This window comes from Mugil cephalus, chromosome 13 (genome assembly GCF_022458985.1).
Source record: "Mugil cephalus isolate CIBA_MC_2020 chromosome 13, CIBA_Mcephalus_1.1, whole genome shotgun sequence".
Lineage (NCBI taxonomy): Eukaryota > Metazoa > Chordata > Actinopteri > Mugiliformes > Mugilidae > Mugil > Mugil cephalus.
In genome coordinates, this window is record NC_061782.1 from 1,456,895 (window position 1) to 1,470,007 (window position 13,113).

A 13,113-nucleotide genomic window follows, 5' to 3' on the forward strand; every position below is an offset into this window, starting at 1 on the left:
AGAAAGGGAATCTTTTTATTTTATCTTGTAGTTATAAGGGCGAGGGTTTTATTTTATGTTAAAATCCATCCGATGAACAGGTACAGAGCCCTGCAACATGTTATGTAACCCACAGCAAGTAGGTCAAACAAAGGGTTCTTTGCTAATCTCTTTAAAAGATTAGAACATATTAAAATCAACTGTCCAAGTGTATTTTTTTCTAAAGTGCCTGTTGCTAATGTCATATTTATGTTCAAAAACAAATAAATAAATAAATAAATAAATAAATATGCGCCCTGTAAATATGAGGTACAGTCAGAATGAAATGCAACGGTTCAAACAATCCCCTCCGCTCCATCCTGCCACGCTGGTCGTCATTTCAAATTAGAGAAGTTCTTATTTCCATTGATAGAAACCATCACCTAGCTAGAGCTAACCCGCTAGCCTCAGCTATCAGATAAAACAGATCTGAGCCTAATTCAGCGTCCTTTGTCTCCCTGTGGAATTACATGCAAGTGACATCTTCAGAGAAACATTGTTTTTATGAATTTTACAATGTGCACAATGTTAGAATTTGATGATGCACAGGCTGAATAAAACATGTTTTTATCTTGGCTGCAGGAGTGGCTGCAGAGATGCACTCTCAAGTCTTAGTTTTGGATCCTCGAGATCTCGGCTCCTTTTTAAGAGCTCAAAAAATGAAAGCATTCTTAATGTTAGTTAAGAATCCGAACCCAAATATAAGTGTTTCTTTGTCTGTAAGTGGCCTTCTGGCAAACGTGCATGTAAAAGATCTATTAGATTAGAGTTCATATAAGGATCTTCCAATAATTTACAGTTAGTTCACCAAGAAAACGCACAATTCTCTCATTTTTCTAACAAGAAACCTGCAGCGAGGAGGTGGAGAGCGACACAATAGACGACTGTCAGAGAGGCTGCAGGCGGATTCTAGACTTTATTCCTGTTGTGTTTGTATTCGGTTGATTCTCCCCCTTTTTTGCGATACACCTCTGGTGGCTCCTTTCATCTCCCGTCAGGAGTGGAGTTGAAACAGAGCGGAGGCTCCCAGGGGCCACGGAGGGGATGTCACTCTGAACCTCGCAGCTGTTCAGGCGTACAGTGCATCATCACAGGGTTCCTGACTGAAGGGGAGGGAGGGGGGATGCGTACGTTTAGGCTGCAGCTCCAAACTGGGATAGTACAGGTTAGGCTAATTCACAATAGAGTAGAGGGGTTTTCATTACAGGAGATGAACATTTCGTTTAAATAATCTCAGAATCAGTCAGTAGTGGTTGAACAGATGCACGGAAGAGGAAGAGGTAGAAAATCATTTAAAATCTATACACAATGATGACGGTGATGACACAGCAGGAACCAGATGTCGTTGCATGTTGACGTAGAATTTAATGAGGCTTTTATACGTATAAATATTTGAGTCTAATTTTCATTTTTACATGAGCTGATTCCTGGTGTCTTGTTTTTTTTTTGTTTGTTTTTTACATGTATTTTATGCTTGTAATTAGTTTTTAATGCACCATAAAAGTTGATTTCTTTGCATGAAATTAGGCCGACCCAGTCGTCTCCAAATGAATTTACGAGACTTTCACTGGGAGCTTAACTACACTCTTTGGTTTCTGCCCACAGTCTGGAGATAAATGGATAAACTGCAGCTTAAAATTGCCCGACGCCCCCTGAATGATTTAGCATAAAAATCAATGTTTAACTACATTATAGATTAAAAATACAACTAAACTAGTGAAGGTATAAGAAATCATTTGAGTCTGAGACCTGTATCTTTCTATCAGCTACATGTTTATCTGTCAGGCCGAGACTCAAAGCAGGACTCAGAATGCAGAAATGACAAAAGGCTTTTATTGGATTCTCCAGAGATCCCTCACAGGGGGACAAACAAATGGCTACAAAAAAACCTAGACGCTAATCTGACCACTGAGAACGAAAAACTCTCCAGAAGGAGGGAAACTCAAATCAAAGAAACAAATCAAAAAAAAAAAAAAAAACACAAAACACTCCGAATGGAGGAAAACCTCAGGACTAAGTATCTAAACTAAGGAAAGAATTAACAAACAAAAACTCTCTCTTCGAGAGGAATAACTGGCTTACTTGAAAACTTCTATGGTTGAAGACATGAAACAAGGCACGGGTGCAGGTTGAAGACGATAACACTCTGGCACAAGACAAGGGGAACACAGACTACTTAAACACATGGAGGGAAATAGGGGACAGGTGGAAACACTTAGGACAATCAGACTGGTGACACATGAGGAAGGGCAAGTGACCTGAAACGAAAGGAGAATTACTTTTCAAAATAAAACAGGAAATGACAGGACAAAACAAACCCAAGACAAGACACCCTCACCACGGTGTGACATTATCACTGAGGGTCCAGAGACAACACGCAACCTGAGGCAACATACACCGATCAGCCACAACATAATGACCACTGTCAGGAGAAGAGAATAACATTTAAAGCATCTTCTGACAGTTCAGTGTTCTGATGGGAAACTTTTAGACCTGGTATTCATTCAGACCAGACTGATCAAGTATCTGTGGGATGGTCCACAGAGGCCCGGCCCTCCCCCTAAACCACAGCTCTGATATTTTTTTCTAAAACTTCTTGCCCTCTAACCGTTTTCAGGGACGGCCTTCCTCATGGTTCTTTGCAGGAAACCATCTGGTGGTTAAGTTTCCTCCCGTTAGTTTGACACCACGCGTTAATTAATCTCTCTCTCTCTCCGAAAACTAAATTAAATTCCTACGTGGATGGAAAGCAAACGTATAAGACACACACACACGTGAACCTCACAGCTCCTCATCTAGACAGGATCTGATGCTGAATGCATTTCAGCACTGCAGTCATATCCTGAGGGGTGTAAACACGTTTTAGAAGCACCGTTTATAAATCTATAAATCTATAAATCCATAAACTCAGCAACTAGATTCATTTATTGTTTATTTGTTCTTGGTTTCAGTTATGTTGGTTTTGATTAATTAAATTAAAAGATATTACAGGTTGATTCTTCCTTCTCTGCCGGTTGCAACAATAATAGGCAGTATTTCTGTTCATCTTAAATACAAGCTACACCAATCAGCCGTAACATTATGACCACCTTCCTAACTTCCTAACCTAACCTGTTTGTGTGTGTGTGTGTGTGTGCATCCTGTCGATGTTAATGTTATTTACTTCTCCTGTCAGTGATCATAATGTTGTGGCTGATCGTTGTATACTATATATAATTTAAGTGGAAATCACAGACAGAAAACGAGTGCAGATAAACTCATTTCAGGCGTATTGTCCTTTACTCATTAGCAGTTTAAACACACAGGTTTTCAATGACACGTCTGTGGTCTCATCGCATACTCTTCCTTCTATTGCCTTTTATCTTACAGGAAAAAAGAATGAAAATAGAATAAAAAAAACCCACACACATACACAAACACTGAGGTTCATGGTTTAGTGTCACAATCAGGCAGTAATCACCATGAGGAGGTGGAGGTGGCGCTGGAGCTCTGATTGCAGCCGCCTCTCGATGACTATTCAGAACCGGAGAGTGGACGCTGTGTTTGCCGTCAAGGACTCTGAGTCCATCAGCAGCTCATCTCACACTCGGACACACACATGAGTAGTTTAAAGAGCATGAGAGAAAGCCGCAGACGCATGTCGAGTCTTCAGTATGACATTTTAGGCTGCGTTCATTCATCGTTTATGTGTCATGTATCCCTCCTTTGGATATTTACTTCTGTTTCTATCACTTGTAAATTTGTACAAGTGCAAATTTGTTTTATATTTATCTATCTTACATCCATTTTTCTTTTTACTAGTGCTTCTCAAGATTGTTTGAATGTGCAACTGAGTCTTGTGAAGACCTGAAGCTATTTCCCTTGTGAATCAATAAAGTCCAACAAAGAGAAGATTCAAACTGGGAGCAGGTGACTAAATTTAGTCTCTTAAATCTGAATTCCCACACAAAATACTGTCCGGTAGTGTTGCAATATAAGCATGAAACTTTTAAAAGCTGATTAGAAATATCTCATTTCTGTTTTTAATTGTTTATTTGTGATTTGAAACCACCAGTAGGGGGCAGCAGAGTCCAGGCTGCTCAGCTGGTCTCCAACAAGGAATAAATGGAGGATACACTTGTAAATGTGCACACACAGGATCAGGTCACTGGTCTTCTGATTACTCTTCTTTGGACTTTTCGCTCTTCGTATCTAAATCGAGCATTAACTGACATATTCAGAAGAGTTTCAGCTCCCTCCTTGTTTTTTTTACTGTCTGGCCTGAAACGTGGTCTTATTTCCAGCTGGTTGTGCACAAGCTGCCCAGCAAACAGGTGCAGTCTGAACTGAGGGGAGAACCACATTCTGCACGGGAGATTGTGCTGAGCAAAATTACAAAAGGCAGTAAATACTGGTCAGCTGATTGTTTGACATGTATTTCCCAAGTGGGGAAACAAACTGTAATCCACAACATGGAATTTACATTTCACAAGTATTTTATTGCTTTGTTAATTACAAAACTGGAAGAAGAAGAAGCTAAATAGACACACGGAGACACACACACAATAGACACACATAAAAACAGGATGTGACATCATAGATTGTGAACCTCACCCCATCCATGAAACGTGGGTGGTAAATATTCTCTCATATCTTTTCTGTCTCTATGGATAGTTCCTCCATATGAGCTCAAGGTTCCAGGCTTCTGGAGGTTTCAGATCGGGTTTAATTGAATTTTGTATTCTTACTGATGCTCGATAAATGATATTAAATTTAATTAATGTCCTGATTTGGGCCTGGATCATGGAGGAAGACAAGGAGCCCAAGAACACCAGTGGTTCTCCAACAGAACGGTTAAAGAACGCTGCCTTTGATTGGCTGAGAGGGAGAAATGCTGCCTTTGTTAGCTTGAGAGAATTGCATGCCTTTATTAGACTGACAGAGAGTGAGTGTCTATGATAGGTTGAGAGAGAAATGAGAGTCTTTGATTGGCTTAAAGGGAGAATTTCATTTGATTTTTATTGGTCTCAAACAAGCACAAAAACAAACAGTATATGAAATATTTAATTAGAAGACAATTACATTGTCACATCATTTCAAGATCCAGAAGAACACACATAATCCATGAATTCATACAATCTTAGAAGATTAAGAGATTTAACATTAATATGAAATAAAATCCTGATTATAAACTTACTCATACATGAGTAAGTTTATAAAAAAACATACTTTAAAAATAAGGTCTAAAATGAGCTTATATTTGTTTTCTAAATGTTAGACACTTTCCATATATCATTAATACATAAGATAAATAGTTTGACCACATCCATCAACACTGTCACTGACAATCTGACTAATCCAATCAACAATCAGTGACAGATAAAGCAGACTGCTGCTCACTCCAGCTCCTGCTCCAATCAAACAAATATGTGGATGATACAGGAGGAAAAACATGTGGAATCTCCTGTTTCTACAGAGACAAGAAAAGACAGACATTAGAATGTAGTTGGAAGAAACATCTCCACAACAACAGGAAGGACTGTTGATGCTGGCAGGTTGATATGTTGTTGATGGATGTGTCTGAATCATTGATGAGGGACTGGACTTGATTTGTTGGAGCTCTGTAAAGAGTTGAAGTGCAGCTCTGTTGATTGTCTTAAATGGAGACCATGTGGATGAAGCTCTGCTCTCCACCTCCCAGTAACATGGTCCAGTCAGAGTCTGCTTCAACCTCTGGATCATCAGGACACAGCTCATCCTCTCACAACACACACCCTCCTGGTTAATCTAACCTCCACCTGTAGAGAGGAGGAGAAAGAAGAGAGGAGGTGAAGGAGTGTTTCCAGAGACTCCCTTCATCATCACATCCAGTAGAAAGAGCAGCAGGGACTTGAGTCCTGTTCAGAGCAGCAGTGGAGCAGCTGTGGAGCTCAGCCAGCTTCCTTTCAGCTTCATGTTAACGTGTTGGAGTGAACACACACAGACCTGCAGAGACTTTTAGCATCAAGTCTGTTTCCTCTGCAGATTTTACTAAGAAACTGCTGAGAGTCCTGAATGCTTCATTACTGCACCAACACTTTAGTGATGGATTTACTGCTGCTCCATGGAAACAAAGATCAGCTGACTAAGAAACTCATGGTTACTAAATGTAATGCTGCTTCTGTGATGTGCAGGCTTCAGTCAGACTGATCTCAGAGCTGTGATCAATTGTTGATCAGATGTGATGAATGACCACCACTGTCTCTATACATCTTGGAAGGCTGCCAGCTGGAATCCAGCTTTATTTCCTGGACACATCAACACAACAACAACAGTCGTCTTCACATCAACTCAAACACATGATCACAACAAGCTTCTGGCTCATCTGATTGGCTGACTGTTGTCTCTCTCTCTGTCTTTCTGTCCAATCCTGAAGCCTGTCTCCATTCTCCTCTCACAGCTTCACTGAGAAGCTGCAGGTTTACAGGAAACACTGGATCTTTGATACTAACTGTGTTTAGGACGATACTGATGAAAGCAGCATGGACTGACTGGAACCTCTACTCACCTCAGAGTCTCCAGTTTATAGTCTGGACCCTCCACAAGATCAAGAAGCTGCTTCACTCCTGAATCCTTCAGGTTGTTTCCACTCAGGTCCAGAAGTTTTAGATGGGAGGGGTTGGACTTCAGAGCTGGTCCCAGAGAATCACAGCTGATCTCTGACAAACTGCAGCTCATCAACCTGAATAAAGAATAAAAGATGTAGATTAAATCCTGAATAATTGAATCAGATGTTCAGGTTTTAAATGTTCAGCTCAAAATTACAGTGTCCTAACAGCCTTTAAGCTTCATTGACTTTAACATTTTCTACATTTTCTGCTGCAAACACTAGTCTTGATCTAAATGACATTTAGAGATTCATGGAGGAAAGTTCTGGATGAACATGAATTAGATTCAGTTGGTGATTAAACATATCAGATCTACAACAGTAACAGACAGTGAACTGACCTCAGAGTCTCCAGTCTACAGTCTGGACTCTCCAGAAAACCACACAGCTGCTTCACTCCTGAATCCTTCAGGTTGTTTTCACTCAGGTCCAGATGTTTCAGATGGGAGGGGTTGGACTTCAGAGCTGGTCCCAGAGAATCACAGCTGATCTTTGACAAACTGCATCTGTCTAACCTGAATCAAGAATAAAAGATGAAATAATTGATGATCAGTCAGATGTGTGAGGTGTGAAATGTGTCCTGATCAATGAGCTGTTCTCTAAAATGAGTAGAGTGTATGAGTGATGATTTCTATATGATCACAGCTATCATATAGATTTCATGTCAGCAGAGTGCTGTTGCTGATGTCGGCCTAACCATTCTTTAAACGTCAACGCTCCGCTGCTCCAGTAATGTGGCCTCCTGCCGTGCAGTGCGCACTGCGCATCCAAAGAGCTGATTGACACTGATCGAAAGACACTGATTGATTACTTTATTCATCCCCGAAGGGAAATAAGGTTGTCACAACAGTCCAGTATTTGGGTACAATAAAATACAGTAGAATAAAAACCTGAGGTATAAAAATAAAGGCAAGGTAAAAACACAGAATAGGACAAGGACACTTAGAAAACACAAGATACATAGGTGGATAAGGTGCAGTGGCAGGATGAGGGCAGTAGTCCTGATGATATGATGGTAGTGTTAATGTAAATAAACAGTATATAGTAGCAGTGTAGTATGTAATATAATAGTAGTATATAATATAATATAGCTATAATATAGCAAATTAGCTGACTAAAAGCTAGAGAAATGTATTACAACTGGTCGGTTAAACAGCTTAATATTCATGCTAACATGTTTGTATTTGTGTGATTCTGAGATTTAACTGTGACTGAGTTGATTGTCGGGGTTAGCCGTATATTTTAAAAAGTAAAGTCTTTGCTAACGTTTGATAGCGAACATTAAACGTCACCTTGTGCTAGCAAGCGTGATGAGGTTTGCTAGTTTGCTGACATGACTTGTGTGTACTGTTACACCCTTAAGTTTAAGATGTGTTGTTTGCACAAATTATTTGCTGCAGAGCATGGTCATTTTTCCATGTAAAATAAAGATGTACTTTCTACATCAACTCATGTGAAAGTTGCCCAGGACATTGTTAAAGTACTTTGGAGGCTCAGAATCAGTCCAGTACCAGTCCATCCTCAGGCTCAAATGTGTACTGGATGGTGACAGTCTGTCCCTCACCCGATGCATTACCCACAGTTCACTTGTACCTAGAAGAAGAATTCCACCCAAAGGCAAAGTGATTCATTGAAAGACCCTCATTAATATGTGTTTATATGCATGTATGTTTTTCATCTTAGGTCCATCTCCATCCTCTACAGAGCTTTCTCTCTTCCCCCCATCCTCTGTGCCCACTGTCCCTTGTACTGTCCACTGATGGGTAGCTCTATGGATAGCCTGAACTCTCCCTGTGACTGTTGCATCTGCAGAGTGGAGCTTTTCAACGCTCGAACGAATGAAGAACTAATTGAGATCTTCAATGGCACAAGGAAGGATGAGTGGACTGGCAGTGATTAGTATTGACAACAAAGTTGGCCATCAGAGTTCTTACAGTGACGTCATAAATGACGTCGCCTCCCCTTTTTATGAGTGGGTGGAGTGTTGAGGGAGAACAGAGTCACATTAAAAAAAGGGAAATGTGTGGATTAAGATAGTTCATTTGGATTATTTTTATATAAAAGCTTTTGCTCATAATTACATATATTTGCATAGTTTTAAGACCTAATTACTCAACTTTATGTTTTTAAACCATTCTTGTTTCCTTCTTTCAGAGAACTCATGTCATTATTTAAGTGTTTGTTGATATTTTATTGTTTATTTTGTCTTTTATTTCTTGTTGCACTATAAATTATTTTTTGAAACCAAACCTAATGAATCAAAAGTTGTAATGTTTGTATATTTGAACTGAGTCAGAGTAGTTTTGACTGTGCTTGTTGCAACAAAAACAGCATAGATGTGTAAAAACATGTCAGACTGACAATAGGATAATCAGAGCTGCAATGAGTTTATAGTAGGTGTGTGCATATCAACCATCAATATTATTGGCAGAAACAGAGGGCCCCAAAATCTACTTTAGCTCCGGGCCCCATGGAGGCTTGGGCCGGCTCTGGAGGCATGAGGAAGTCTGATGAATTGTGAATCCCTTATTTTGTATGGTATGTATTTGGGTTATTTTTTTGGTTCTGATATGTTGTTATCTTTCAATCATGGTGGTTAGGTCACATCAGTGTGGGCAGAGATAATTAGTTATTATTATCACCTGTTCACTTACACAGCAGCTGGGTTTAAAACAAGGAAAGTGGGTGAGGGCACGGGGACGCCGTACTTTTTGTTGACCACGTTTTGCTTCATTGATCACTTTTGTGTTTTTTTTTGTATAGATTTTGTGCACATTAGTCTTCTGTTACTTTAATAAATGAATTCAAAGTATTTGGGGGGTTCTTGGCGTATCTTTGAACAGCGTGTCCAACTAATACAGACACCCCTTGTCTCTGCCACTTTATTTTGGTCGAGTCGTCTCTACAACTTCAGTGAACTCGTCTTGAACTAAAGGACATTTACAGATTCATGGAGGAAAGTTCTGGATGAAGTTGACTTAGTTTCTTTTGGTGAATAACCATATCAGATCTACAACAGTAACAGACAGTGAACTCACCCCAGAGTCTCCAGTCTACAGTCTGGACTCTCCAGAAAACCACACAGCTGCTTTACTCCTGAATCCTTCAGGTTGTTGAAGCTCAGGTTCAGATGTTTCAGATGGGAGGGGTTGGACTTCAGAGCTGAGACCAGAGAATCACAGCTGATCTCTGACAACCTGCAGCTCAACAACCTGAATAAAGAATAAAAGATGTAGATTAAATCCTGAATAATTCAATCAGATGTGTTCAGGTTTAAATGTTCAGCTCAAAATTACTGTGTCCTAACAGCCTTTAAGCTTCATTGTCTTCAACAACTAACAGAGGACGTTTTCTACAGTTTCTCTGAGTCAAATACTTATGAACTTCTGTGTAACAAACTCACACAATGAAAATAAAATTAATAAAAATGAACTGTTGAATGGTTAGTAATTTATTTTGGTGTGTCCAGCTCAAACATTCACTTAAGTTACATTTAGAGATTTTATCAAGTTATGTGTTATTGTGATATTTACTAAGACATTGATTAATTACTTTCAGTGAACTCGTCTTGAACTAAAGGACATTTACAGATTCATGGAGGAAAGTTCTGGATGAACATGAATTAGATTCAGTTGGTGATTAAACACATCAGATCTACAACAGTAACAGACAGTGAACTGACCTCAGAGTCTCCAGTCTACAGTCTGGACTCTCCAGAAAACCACACAGCTGCTTCACTCCTGAATCCTTCAGGTTGTTTTCACTCAGGTGCAGATGTTTCAGATGGGAGGGGTTGGACTTCAGAGCTGGTCCCAGAGAATCACAGCTGATCTCTGACAACCTGCAGTTAATCAACCTGAATAAAGAATAAAAGATGAAATGATTGATGATCAGTCAGATGTGTTGAGGTGTGAAATGTGTCCTGATCAATGAGCTGTTCTCTAAAATGAGTAGAGTGTATGAGTGATGATTTCTATATGATCACAGCTATCATATAGATTTCATGTCAGCAGAGTGCTGTTGCTGATGTCGGCCTAACCATTCTTTAAACGTCAACGCTCCGCTGCTCCAGTAATGTGGCCTCCTGCCGTGCAGTGCGCACTGCGCATCCAAAGAGCAGGAAGTTGGAGGCAAAACAAAGTGGGAAAGAAAGGACATAGGGACAAAGATGTGAGAGAGAGAGAGATAGAGATAGAGAGAGAGAGATAGAGAGAGAGAGAGAGAGAGAGAGAGAGATAGAGAGAGATAGAGATAGATAGAGAGATAGACAGAGATAGATAGATAGATAGATAGATAGATAGATAGATAGATAGATAGATAGATAGATAGATAGATAGATAGATAGATAGATAGATAGATAGATAGATAGATAGATAGATAGATAGATAGATAGATAGATAGATTGGTTAATTGATTGGTTGATTGATTACTTTATTCATCCCCGAAGGGAAATAAGGTTGTCACAGCAGTCCAGTATTTGGGTACAATAAAATACAGTAGAATAAAAACCTGAGGTATAAAAATAAAGGCAAGGTAAAAACACAGAATAGGACAAGGACACTTAGAAAACACAAGTTACATAGGTGGATAAGGTGCAGTGGCAGGATGAGGGCAGTAGTCCTGATGATATGATGGTAGTGTTATTGTAAATAAACAGTATATAGTAGCAGTGTAGTATGTAATATAATAGTAGTATATAATATAATATAGCTATAATATAGCAAATAAGCTGACTAAAAGCTAGAGAAATGTATTACAACTGGCCGGTTAAACAGTTTAATATTCATGCTAACATGTTTGTATTTGTGTGATACTGAGATTTAACTGGGACTGAGTTGATTGTCGGGGTTAGCCGTATATTTTAAAAAGTAAAGTTTTTGCTAACGTTTGATAGCGAACATTAAACGTCACCTTGTGCTAGCAAGCGTGATGAGGTTTGCTAGTTTGCTGACATGACTTGTGTGTACTGTTACATCCTTAAGTTTGAGATATGTTGTTTGCACAAATTGTTTGCTGCAGAGCATGGTCATTTTTCCATGTAAAATAAAGATGTACTTTCTACATCAACTCATGTGAAAGTTGCCCAGGACACTGTTAAAGTACTTTGGAGGCTCAGAATCAGTCCAGTACCAGTCCATCCTCAGGCTCAAATGTGTACTGGATGGTGACAGTCTGTCCCACACCTGATGCATTACCCACAGTTCATTTGTACCTAGAAGAAGAATTCCACCCAAAGGCAAAGTGATTCATTGAAAGAACCTCATTAATATGTGTTTATATGCATGTATGTTTTTCATCTTAGGTCCATCTCCATCCTCTACAGAGCTTTCTCTCTTCCCCCCATCCTCTGTGCCCACTGTCCCTTGTACTGTCCACTGATGGGTAGCTCTATGGATAGCCTGAACTCTCCCTGTGACTGTTGCATCTGCAGAGTGGAGCTTTTCAACGCTCGAACGAATGAAGAACTAATTGAGATCTTCAATGGCACAAGGAAGGATGAGTGGACTGGCAGTGATTAGTATTGACAACAAAGTTGGCCATCAGAGTTCTTACAGTGACGTCATAAATGACGTTGCCTCCTCTTTTTATGAGTGGGTGGAGTGTTGAGGAAGAACAGAGTCACATTAGAAAAAGTCAATGTGTGGATTAAGATAGTTCATTTGGATTATTTTTTATATATATAAGCTTTTGCTCATAATTACATATATTTGCATAGTTTTAAGACCTAATTACTCAACTTTATGTTTTTAAACCGTTCTTGTTTCCTTCTTTCAGAGAACTCATGTCATTATTTAAGTGTTTGTTGATATTTTATTGTTTATTTTGTGTTTTATTTCTTGTTGCACTATAAATTATTTTTTGAAACCAAACCTAATGAATCAAAAGTTGTAATGTTTGTATATTTGAACTGAGTCAGAGTAGTTTTGACTGTGCTTGTTGCAACAAAAACAGCATAGATGTGTAAAAACATGTCATACTGACAATAGGATGATCAGAGCTGCAATGAGTTTATAGTAGGTGTGTGCATATCAACCATCAATATTATTGGCAGAAACAGAGGGCCCCAAAATCTAATTTAGCTCCGGGCCCCATGGAGGCTTGGGCCGGCTCTGGAGGCATGAGGAAGTCTGATGAATTGTGAATCCCTTATTTTGTATGGTATGTATTTGGGTTATTGTTTGGTTCTGATATGTTGTTATCTTTCAATCATGGTGGTTAGGTCACATCAGTGTGGGCAGAGATAATTTGTTATTATTATCACCTGTTCACTTTCACAGCAGCTGGGTTTAAAACAAGGAAAGTGTGTGAGGGCACGGGGACGCCGTACTTTTTGTTGACCATGTTTTGCTTCATTGATCACTTTTGTGTATTTTTTTTGTATAGATTTTGTGCACATTAGTCTTCTGTTACTTTAATAAATGAATTCAAAGTATTTGGGGGATTCTTGGCGTATCTTTGAACAGCGTGTC